The 12,398-nt window shown below is 41.5% G+C and overlaps 1 long non-coding RNA gene across 8 annotated transcripts; it reads right to left on the minus strand.

The window, feature by feature from the left end:
• Positions 1–262: 262 nt before the first annotated feature.
• Positions 263–12,194, minus strand: LOC111243003 (uncharacterized). 8 transcript variants are annotated; one of them, XR_015318369.1, is made up of 5 exons: positions 11,763–12,194; positions 10,262–10,727; positions 9,807–9,949; positions 6,804–7,631; positions 263–758 (listed from the first exon to the last, which is right to left on the minus strand). It is a non-coding gene; the product is annotated as an uncharacterized LOC111243003 (long non-coding RNA). The 8 variants fall into 8 exon arrangements; XR_002670258.2 differs by lacking the exon at positions 11,763–12,194 and adding an exon at positions 11,526–11,719; XR_015318370.1 differs by lacking the exon at positions 6,804–7,631.
• Positions 12,195–12,398: the final 204 nt, after the last annotated feature.

A 12,398-nucleotide genomic window follows, 5' to 3' on the forward strand; every position in this document is an offset into this window, starting at 1 on the left:
AGATAACATTCAGAAGTTATCTTAGCTCGATTCACATATAAGCTGTTTATCAAGTTGATCTTGGGAAGGGCTTGCGTTGTATAGCTTCAAATGAACCTATTTGTACGTTTTCTACCCTATCATACGTGCTTCCTATATATCACCTATAGCGGAAATTGACCCTCTGATCATAAATCAAGTTTGGTCGTTAAAGAAAAAGCAGTTTTTCTGATGCACGTGTTAAGAAGTCATAGCTGCTTTTATAAAAAGAAAAACCTTGTCCTAATCTAAGTCCAGAACACATTGTTAAGCTTTATTGACAATTTTCAGGTAGCTTTACCAACATCCCACATGCTGCTGCTGCTGCTACTACTATTGATTAGTTTATTTTCTATCGGTCCTTGGTCCTATATCAGCTACTCTAGAATCGTTTCTATCTTTATACGTAGTCCCTTTATTATAGAAATGCTGTAAATAACAGTATAAAACAGCTGTTTGCCCTCTTCATTCCATAGTACATTGAGGATGTTTTCTTCGTTTGTAGCGTACGATGTCGTCTGCTCTGCGCGACGATGATGGCGGTCATACATTTAAACAGTTCTGTTTCACTCATATGATTGTTATGGCCAATCCCTGTTCCGGTTGTTGCTGTTCACGTTAATAATGAGGATGTGATAATTTTGCACATATTGTTTTTTCTCCATATACGAGTACGTCGAACATGCGTCTCGGTCCTCGTTCTGTTTGGGTTCGCGCATCCATTTCACCATCACGAACCGCTGCAACAGGCGTAGAAAATCGGTCAAAATTTCATCTCTACACAACAACAAGCGCTGCGAAGAAAATATACAGTTTATTTTTACTTTTTTTTTTATCATTACCGGACCACTGTACGTCGATTAGGTACATACAGTTACACGCAGACAAATACAACTACAGGCAGTAGGTCGCGAGTCAATACGAATAACGCGGATGACAGCTGCCGAGTAGCTTCACAATACCACATCATGGCTATAGCTATTGCTGCGGCTGATTCGGCCAGCAGCAGCAACGGAACAATTTGAAAGTTACAACGATTCGAACGAAGTTGAACGGCAGTGACTGCTGGTGCCGCCTAAATTTACGAAGCGGAAAATCTCAATGAATTGAAAACGACCATGACAACAGCAGCAGAAGCGTCGGCAGGAGCATAAGTAACAGTGGCCACGTTAACAACAACGGGGTCGGAATGGCTACGATCAACGACATCGCCGAAAGGTGACGAATCGATGAATCGGCCAGCAGCAGCATCAGGGGCAACGACGATATCCTGCAGAAGAAGAGTCTTCGTCAATATCACCACTGTCTACTGTTGTGCCGGCCAAGACCACCATGGAAAATGAAGAGAATTGGTACACAACAAGGAAGACACGCGTTGAAAAAGAATCATTCGTGTGATTGGATTCGCCACCCGCTCTGACTGGCCTAGCTCTGAGGAGTGGCTTCGAATCTTCGTCAGCTTTGAATTGGTCGGTGGCAGCAGCTTGACGCCGTAACGATAGCGTATCGAGCGTAGCAGAATCGTTTATCGCCGTATGATTTGCCGCGGTTTTCGGTGAGAGACTCAAGATCTACTATGACTGCTGCTGCTGCTGCTGCTGCTACACAAGCAAACGAGAGTATGTAGCGGTATATAGTAGTTTTTGAAAAATTGCTTTTTTTATACCTTGTCTCGCCTCCTATTCATTTGTTCATTCAAATGTGATCCAGGCACCACTAAACGTTGACGCGACTGTTCCGTTCGCAGGCGGCAGGGGGATTGGTTGACTGTTACTGTGGTTATTCCTATCTACGCCATTGTAGATGCCGTCGCTAGTCTATCGAGTCATGCGGTATCATCCATTGGGAACGAGTCGATGACCTAGAGAGTATGCTTAATCCCTGCTTCTCACATCACCGTACGTCTCTTTGAACGGTAATTGAATCGTAGAGCGTTCGACGCAAATGTTTCCAGTCAGATCCGTGCTTTGAATAAGCGGCATATTTATCCAGGTAACAACGACAATACTAATTTTAAATACTGTTGCTACAAGGCTATGAATCAACTGTATGTTAAAGTTCATGGAACAGAAATGGCACCAGTTTGTTCGTGAACCTACGAGCGTTTGCACAGCGGAACATAAGGCAAGTATTAATAGACAAGTAACTTAAGCTAAATAATTATCTAAACTTGAGGCTAAATCAATGAGTAACTTTAGTGAACGGTTGAACTAGATAGCGGATGGTATTGGCAATAATACGACACTCTCGCATTGCAGACGAGAAATGAATATGAACGTTTCCAAAAAAAAACTGAAATTTGTCAAAAACCGCGACCTCGCACGAATGGAACAGGGAACTTACCGTTCTATCATGCAACTGGTCAGCCGATTCATCAAGTGTTAGCTAAGTATATAAGTGTTCTTAAACTGCCAGCCTTTACCCGGCAGATATGCAGAAGAGCGGATCATAAAAGTCCGTTACCAAAAACTTTTATACTATTGTATTTTAATCATATTATATATGAACATTAGCATATTATAGAAGATAGCATAATATAGAAAAATCCTCTCTATGTGATTTTATACTGGGAACAACTATCATGGGTTTCATTAGGTGAATCAATGACGATCGTTCGATAACATCAAGTATAGCTTTTGACAGGTATCACGATGTGCGGCACACTTTTTATATTCTTTACAATTTTTGTACAGCCCTAGCTGTTGGCGAAGACTGCCTCTCGGGGTGGGCATTAAACTTCTATTTTAAAACGAATTATTTTTTATTATACCTTGAAGAAGTTTACACATACTAAATAAAGTTCAGCTGAACCCTGCACCGTACATAGTAGTAGGTGACAAATGACAATACGGACAAACGGGTCAAGATTCCAAGAGGATCAGACAACCCGTCTTCACGTGACTCAAGATAATGTCCCATAACCATTTGTCATAAGAACACAATGGACAAGATTCTCATGCGACATTTTACATAAACAAAATACTGTAATAATAAATTTCCATTGATTGTTTAAAAACTTTGCTTTTTCATCATTGATATTACGAGTAATTCAGTCTGCTACATCTGTGGGCAGCACAAAATTAGTTGTATATGCTTGCTGTATTTGTTTACAAATAGCAAATCCCGCAAGATTCTCTCCAAGGCCGCTTGCCCTACCTGGCGAAACTCTTAAATACCGTAGGCCTATCTATGGCTTTGGCGCATTTATCAAATGATTATTAATTTAGTAAATTGTCAACGAATTATGAAAAAAACATGTGCCCTGGTAAATCCTCCCCCATTAACGAGCACGGTTGAGGAGTGAAACCTCCCATCTGGTCAGTGACGTACAGTACGTGTACCCCTCTAATTCAGACAGACGGCGATCCTTCAAGGTACAACTGCCATTACTATGGTCTACTGAAGGGAATCTGAAATAGCCCGTCTGACATTTCCTGAAGACATCAACGGCCGATGACCAGATCGATGCCGACGGTTGCGTAAGTAAGTCTTCTACTTCATAACTGTTATCTACCTTTGCCTAGAAGTAAATACGGCCATTCAACATCTTCAGTTTGCTGTTAATAATCTGCGCCGATGTCAGCGCCAGTTGAAACATGGTTATGATGAAGGCGTTCTGTTCGTTTCGTAGTTCGTCCGCTCTGACAAGAGCCATCTTTCTTTTATCGCTGTCAGAAATAAAGCGAAAGCCGAGTTCCATTGACGCTTCGGTCGGTTCTACTAAATTCTATGATCTCTATGTATACTATTGAGGCTACTAGTGGTTACGTACATGTAAATGCTTGAGTTTTTGCTTCGTCGAGCTCGTCGTCCAACGGTGATCCTCTATCCGATATCTGACACACGGCTATTTATTAAGTAATCATCTACCATTACAGTATACCGTTCAACGTATTATAATTAAAATCGTATTATGCAGCGTATCATTGAATTTCGTCGTTACATCTTCACGGCAGGGCTTATCATCTCTTCCATATAGGTGTTCTCAAGCGACTGATTAGCTCGCGCGTGTTTTGTGTGTCAACATAATACGTTTATTACGGTATCTGCTACTTACACGATATCAGTCGATTGAATAATAACTATACATACACAACTAATTGATACTTGTCACGGTTGGAAGCAAGGTTTCTACAGGAACACACATACGATATTGGTGCTAAACGAACGGCTAGAGCGCCCGCTAGAACTTCGAAGCGTTGTTGTTAGCGGTAAGTACTCAGGTCCCAGTCAATATGTGTCGCGCTCAAAGTGGAACAAATCGATGTAATTAAAAAAAATGTATAAGTATAATAAGTAAAAAAAATGGCTTGATATTACTAGGGCGAATATCGTTTGGCGTACAAGAGGCGATCTGCTTTATCGGTTGCTGAAGTATTCGAATCGGACTTTGGTTTATATTTGAAGTTGGCTAAATTGACTTGTTCTGTACTGTCTGTGCACAAATGTTTAACAAACGTGCTAGGATCGAGTCGGCCCCTGGCCGACGTCATCAGATTTACGCGCCTCGATTAAAAACAGACCCTGTCGCTAGACGTACAAATAGGCACCACTGGCGGCAAGACATATACTACATGTAAAAGAATATGTGATACTTTCGAGAATAACGACAGCGTTGCTAAATACAAAAATTAAGTGTTTAAAATTTCCATAGACTTAATTTCCTTCATCATCATACGTCAAAGTGATGAGTGGATTAGCTAAGTCTTGAGAGAGTTAGTAGCATTTTGCAGCCCATTAAATCTCCATTAGTATCTATGTAACAGAGCGGAAAACCAAAATCAATAATCTTCTTTCTATTTTTTAATATCAAGCTTGTGTCAGCAAATGAGCTGTTGCCACGCAGGTAGGGCAGCGGTGGCGTCGAGTTTGATCCTTAAACTTGTGCGATAGTTATTTTGTTGTGATAAGGTAGGTGGCGGCACCCGCAAACAACTGAAGGCTGTGTTAGGGTATATATATATATATATGAGTACAATGTGTGTGTGTGAACAGAAAACGGTATTCGTAGTAAGCTTCTCATTCTCATGAGAAGCTAGGGAAAAAGGGGTTCGAGCTGCTGAAAGCCGCTTGACAATAATGCTGATCGGCACAGTAGAGGGAGGCCGATAGAGCAACACAACACTGTTATAGCAATAACAAGTATCAGTAGTAAAAATGGCAGCCATAGAGGTCGTTTGTTTTTCTGATAACTGTCGTTTTTTAATGTACTCTACAAGCAGGAAGCGTACGGTAAAATGGCTGGGGAAAAAATGCCTACCTGTATTTACAGTGCCGAAATATTTACAATCGAAGAAGGAGCCTTCTTTCACCGCTTTGTCCATATTTAAAGCACTTTCAATTTTTTTCTCCGTAGCCGGACCGACTGTTAATCTTTACGAAGGCATCGCAACTGTTGTCACCAAATTGTTGAGAAAAATGTTCAGCTAGGCCGAGTTTAATAGTCCGACGGATAAGAAAGCGATTTTGAAATGTCAGGAAAACGACAAATGAGAAGAAGCTCGCTAACTTTTCGTATTTCGAATTTTTATACTTAAACACATTAAACACTTCTGCTGGCTAGATACTCTAGATAGATCTTAGTTGTGCATATTGACATTTCCTATAAAACGGTAAACTTCGGCCCAGCCTTTAGACGTTTCAAGACCACCTGAAATCAATCGAGCGCTTTTCATGCCATCGCTAGAGCATCTGTTTCGGACGCCTCGCAAGTTTATCCAATGAAACCGAACTACACGGACCCATCTCTATCCAAATCACTGCATAGCATGTAATATCATAATAATCATAGTAGCTCATTTAATGGTTGAGCTTTGTTGTGTGGTTTTGTGTTGTGGATCACGCTGTCTTATTAGCTCCATCATATCGTCAGAGGTTTTTCTAGTATGCACACGGTTATAGTTCTTCAACTATAACGATACATAGAATACGTTATCTTCTACGAAGATCTGCTTCACATTTTTGAACAAACTAATCGACTCAGGCCTATGGAAACGCATACAATACACACTTATTTGCTATTTGTTTGGTGCTTTTTTTTTCCCAATATATTACAGAGATTGGAGCAATCAAATCTGTCTAAATTCGTCATTTTGCTATGCTCTAAACAGTCTTCCGAAGAATCATTGTGGCAATGGAAAACTATCGCCGATGGTTTCGGAGTGCTGAAGAAGATCCTACGGAATCTGTGTCATTACTTACGAGGGCCCATTAAGTTTTAACGATCATATGTTTGGCCAATTCTCTGATGACGATGTGATATTTCTTCCACAGAAATGTTTATGTGTTCCATTTAGAGGGCTGTAAGGGTCTCGTCTAAGGATCAAACCTGAATCTAGAACTAGCAACTTAATCCCTCGTTGTTTAAATAATAATACCTAATCGAAAGTCGATTATATACGGCCAGTCAAAATATCCACACGTTACAATGGCCGCGAGAGCAAGCACAGCTTGCGAGAAAGAAACCAATTCAGTGAGACCAATCTCACCCATAAGCTATTCTACCTGACCTGCATAAGCGAGATCCACGTAGAGGTGATCTGTATCTATCGTTTCTAACTTACTTTTCTTTGTTTACCGACTTTAGCTTGTTACTTCGTAATTATTGACAGTTGTCTCGTTGTCATTTCCACCATGATTGCCGCCACTGATACTACGGCACCATCATCTATCTGCCACTGTTGTAGCTATTGTCGTTGACCTGCGAACTGTCTACGTTCCTGCACCTGTTAAAGCAATTCTTGTTAGCTCTTGGCGGAGTCGCGCACCGCGAACTGTTTCTTTACCATTTCGTCCCGTTCGGCTTTCTGTCCCTCTCAGTTCGGATCTTCAGATATGTCCATCCAAGCGACACCGCTCTCGCTGTCGTCATCGGCCTTTCCTTTCGCACTGGATCATTTTCTTCATCACCTGTTTACCTCGTTCCTGTTACCGCCCAGTTGTCGCCGTTATTGTTATTGCTGCTGCTGCTGCTGCTACAGCTGCACTGCCGCGTGGCCAAATGCCATCCGTTCTGAGCCACGACTCCCGAATTGTTTCCTCATTTCCCTCACCTTCTCCCATTGTTCTCTCGGTAGGCGGCCAGCCTGTCATCGCCGACATCATCCTTCTGGCCGTCAGCTTCAGGTTGTCGACAGTAACAACGACGGTAACAACAACAACAGATGGGAGAGAAGAGCATGCGTGACGTCCTCTCTCTCGTTCTTTTAATCGTCTCGGTTGTGTGACGCTTGTCAGCCTATTGACGATGACTGCTTTCGTTCGGGTAGGAGGTCTTGTTCGCCCCGTTTCTACCCGTGTCCAAATTGTCGTCATCGTTGGCACTACAGCGCATCTATCAGCTTCGGGCTTCGATTGGTTCCGCAGGCCTGCGAAAAGTACTTCACACGTCACCTCGCTCACGGCGTCTGCATCAGCAGTGGCAACAACATGCCGTTTGCTGCCGGGGCGAGAGTTTGGATTCGTCCATGTCCAGCCATATCAGGATACATAGACGGGGGCGAATACAGAAATATTCACGAGCACAAGTAGAACGACAAACTTAAAAGCGCCTCTGCAGCTACGCCGTCAGTCGAGTCAATGATAACGTACCGTATCGCTGGCGGCAAGATTGTCTGTAACCAATAGGGAAAAACGCTCCCGATTACGGTTGGTATGAGGGTTGTTTTTTCACGGCTCACTATTACTATACGATCACGTGTGACTGCTACTGGCCTGTTAGATTGTCACTTATCACAAATGTGACGTGCACAGACACGAGTTAGATACGTGTTTATGTAACTTTTAATCACCAGCAATTCATTTCATTTTCATTCTGAACATTTTAGTCTCACGAGAGTAGGCCTACGTTTAATGAATAGGGGGACTTAGTTTCGTTTTTTGAGGAGATCAATTCCTAAGATCGAGTTGTTTGTCTTTTTTGGATATATTGCTGCTATGATCATGACTACCAAATCCTATTGGATTAGAAACGCAATACACGGCATTTAGGTTTAACTTTCACACGGCCTTAAGAGTAACTTGCTCGTCTCCGCGTTCAGTGCATCAGGACAACTGACGCGTAGGCATCCGGCCAGCGTCGAACATTTTCACCTGTATGCCTGTCCATTCTTCAACGAAATCTACTAAGGCAGCTTCGCGAGGCTTCAACGTCGCCTGCAAGCAAAAGCCAAACACACTTAAGCTGGTGAATGTCGTTGTTGTCGTATTCGTGTTTATAACTTGGACTTGAGGAAGAAGTCGCAATATATAGCGAATTTTGCGATGACGCGGGAAAAGTGTGGGCCACAGCGGAGGTAGTCGTTGATGGGCACAATGTTACCCCCGCGGCGATTTGTTCATACTGAAACATGCAGAAGCCACTTCTGTCTTCACCCATTTTCAGTGGACATTGTCTTGGATCCATTGTTCTGCCCAAGTTAACACCGTGACTACTATGATGACTCTATTTTCAATTTGGGTATCCTTCACCGAACAATTTTAGCTCTAACTGTTTCGTGTCAGTCAGGACTGATAGTTAATACATAAATAAGCTTCGTGTGGGGACATCGAACAGACCCATACGGCAACAATAACAATAATCATATATGGTTATTCTTGTTGTTGTTAATTATACAGGCATATATATAACAAGTGGAAATGTCACTTGAGCGGCGTTACTTTTCTTGCATTACTGATTGTTATTCTATAGCGTGGTGGTTCAGCTGGGCTATACAACTTCGATCTTTGTCTCCTCATCGGAAGTTCAAGTTGAAACTGAAGTGTACGTACACACATAACGATGACGATGTTCGCAGATCCATTCCCGATGAAGATTCAAGCAATCTTTATCATATCATATCATTGTTTCAAAGAGGAAAGTAGTGCATGCTCAAAACGTTACACCGGCTTAATTATCATTAGCAGAGCCCGTCAGAAAGGTGTGCGGGAACATAGTATTTCAAAGAGTCTAATGTCGATCGAAATTCGGTAACTGTTAGTTTAAAAGCAACAAGACCATATTTGAGCCCAGCAACGAAAAGAAGCTTTCCCCATTTAAAGGCCTAAATATGGTGCATGTTTATAGTGGATTATAACGTCATATCATTTTCTAAAGAGCGGCAAACAGTTACTCGCTTATTTCGCACAGGTACCTGCATAAACTACACTATACTCACTTAAAAAATTCAAATTAAGCCGATAGACAGAACTTTGCCATCGACGCGCCTACGGCGATTTTTGTCAATGTTTTGCTTTCAAGCGCTCCCTTAAAACCGTATGTGATCCTTTTTGAAATTTTATCTTCAGGTAGATAACGATAGTTTTAGAAATACTAAAAAACTAACATGAAAATGCACCTTCTGAATTGTATTAAAATTGAACCAACGTAAGACGTTTGAGGTCGATTTAGCGTCTGACAAATCAAGTCTAACGTTCGGCATTCAGGTTGTCCTTGGTTCTTGCCTTGGCTGTAATCTATATAATACCTATAATAATAATAATAACAACAACATATACAATTATTTCTTTCTCACTTGTTACAGCTTAGACCCCTAACCATTCCATTAGTAGCCTGCTGTAAAAATATCTATTATGTCATCTCATCGAGAGAACTGTACTAATATTCAAATGCTTTGAAGCTTCGCCATTGTTCATTCCTCCAACCCTTACGACGATTCATGGCTACTTACGTCTTCAGTCGTACGCACGTAGACTCTGCACGTTTCGCTATTTCACCGCACTAAATGAATTCGTATCTAGAGAAGTCGTACCTAATTGAAACCAATAAATAATTTGCACCAGCCACTCACCGGGGGTAACCAGCGGTGACGAGCACCTTTAGGCAATCATACATCTAAAACGTCTGGAGCAGCCGCCCCTTCAGTTTGTCAGGCGTTCAGCTTCAGGTTTAGGTGATTTTGAACTTCGAACTGGTTGATACCGCCCACACGGTCTGTTTATAACGGGAGACAAAAAGGATTACCTCTATATAGTTTATATAATGGAAGGAACACCGTCCGGTTTCTATGATTTTTTGCAAACGCTTCATTCGATGCAATTCAACGCTGGGGGCTCTGGATAATCCAGTTAGTTTTTTGTAGAGTGTTCAATATGCGTTTATTATAAATTGTTTCTCATACGTATTATTAGAAGTGATCTTGACGCTGGTATTACAACACTGTTTATTGTTATTGAAATTACTAGCTGATTCGTCCTTCAGAAAGCGATAATTCGACAACTTAGCGAAAAATCAGCTCGTACTTACCCGGCATGCCACGTTTCCTGTTGTTCAATAACAGGGTCAGCATGATATGAACTTTATCTTTACTCAAAGACGCCGAACTCATGTTGCATCTTCTTCGAGAAACAAACGCAATCATCTTGGCTAACATCAGCCTTATTTTACACCTATTCTTAGTACAAGCTATATCAATGTCGAAATCGCCTTGGTCGGTCCTCCTACTGCCTACTAGAACAAACGCTACCCCCCAGAGGTGGGGTTATGGGGCGACTAAGAATTCGATCGTTTGTGTCGAAAATTTCTGCTCTACTTCAACCCCCGAGACCTTTGAGACTGACTGGTGTTGCAGCCGGTCGGTGGTGCTACATCGCGGTCTGGCACCATGATGTCCGGAATCATTTGCTCCGGGCACCACACCAACGAAGAAAACGTCCTGGGGTCGGATTTGCACCTGCCCTATCCGCAACGCTTGGAGATTATAAACGAAGCTCTAGAGGCAACGTACGCGAAAAGAAAACAAATAATGTAAGAAATTGATAAAAAATACGGCCGAACGAAGATACCCCGATGGAAATATCTAAATATCCGACATATACAACATAGTAAGTAAATACAGCATAATTTTTAGAATATAGGGGAACCCCAAGGTGATGGAACTAGATCGGCTGTTGTTGGCAGGTTTTCTTTTGTTTTTGAGTTTTAAAAGCTTCGATGAGTATAATACAGGCATGCTCCATTAAATTTTCATTGGAGTACGTAACCTGTGGCAGGTTAGGTTGTGTAGATAGGACAACAGTTGAATAGTTCCGGGCTCATTCAGTAAAAAAAAAGAAATACGTCATTTAAAACAAGTAGAACATACCTCGATAAAGTCACTAACTGCAATAAAAACAGGCGGAGTATAGACAAGGAAAATCGTTGTTTGTATTTTTAGGGGATCACAGCCGATTTTAGATGTTCAGCATTGCATCACTTTATTTCACTAGTATATATATATTAGTATAGTAATTAGTAAAGCGTAGTAAAACGTTTCCGAAGTTGTGTGTTACAGTCGACATGGGCTTGGAACTTTCTGTACAAAAACACACTGTAGTTTAACTTCCCGCTACAGCTTCAAACAAACGAGTTCTGCTAGAGGACCTAGCTGGTCACGCAACAGGACAAACGAGAGCTTCAGGTAAGCGAAAGTTGAACGATATCACAGTTTGCGTTTTCAGGGTGAAGTACTATAACATCGTTAGCACATAGTATGAATTTTTGTGACGTTTTAAGGACTTCGATCAGCTACCTTCAAACTTGATTAGCTTCTGCCATCTTATCACAGTTTTTACATAAAATCACTTCGCAAAAGGACCAGGAGGTTGTTCTAAACTTTCTAATAACTACTTTCGACGAATATAGTCATTTTGCCAGGCTTGGACATCGTCTTTTGTGGCTAATGAATCGTTCCCACACTTTGCGGCAGCTCTCACGGGTCAACGTTATATCGTCGAAGGGATAAAATGGTAGAACGATAAGGACTCACCTGTACATCCATCGTTTTGTGGCAATGCAGAGACGAAACAATGCCGCGAGACCAGAGGCCCCGTAATCATTTGGTGATGACAAACAATCTGATACGGATAATATCTCATATTTACGAACAACTTCCGTGCGTCAGAATGGCGCTAATGAAGGAAAGCTCATTCGCTGGTCATTAGAAGGGCGTTATTGATGAGATCAATTCGGTAACATAGGGCTGGTCTCTCTACAAGCTGGGTATCTTCTTCCTGTAAAATGTTGACGCTTGTCTAATTATATACCGGCAATACAATTCTGTACTCTGTTATTATTAAGCAAACTCGTATTTTTGCAGTACTAGACCTATATTTTTTGAAGATGCTCGATTTCAATGGTAAGTTTTTACTTTTAACCGAACAGCTGTTTTGGTCTATATAATCTGCGTAGATATCTTGTAAGAATTTTTGTTGTCGTCTACATTGTCCATGCTTGCAACTGGATACGCGACAATTATCTTAAATTTTCAAAATCATTGCCCTACTGTTCTGCCTACAGAAAATGTAGACATACTGTCGAGTTTTTGAAAACTCCTTCCGTATAAGATTCGAACTTTAGCTCGTTGTGACAATCTCCTCTTTCTAAATTCGAATTTCCCATTCTA

The sequence above is a fragment of the Varroa destructor genome, unplaced genomic scaffold, assembly GCF_002443255.2.
Source record: "Varroa destructor unplaced genomic scaffold, Vdes_3.0 BEIS01000001.1, whole genome shotgun sequence".
Classification (NCBI taxonomy): Eukaryota; Metazoa; Arthropoda; class Arachnida; order Mesostigmata; family Varroidae; genus Varroa; species Varroa destructor.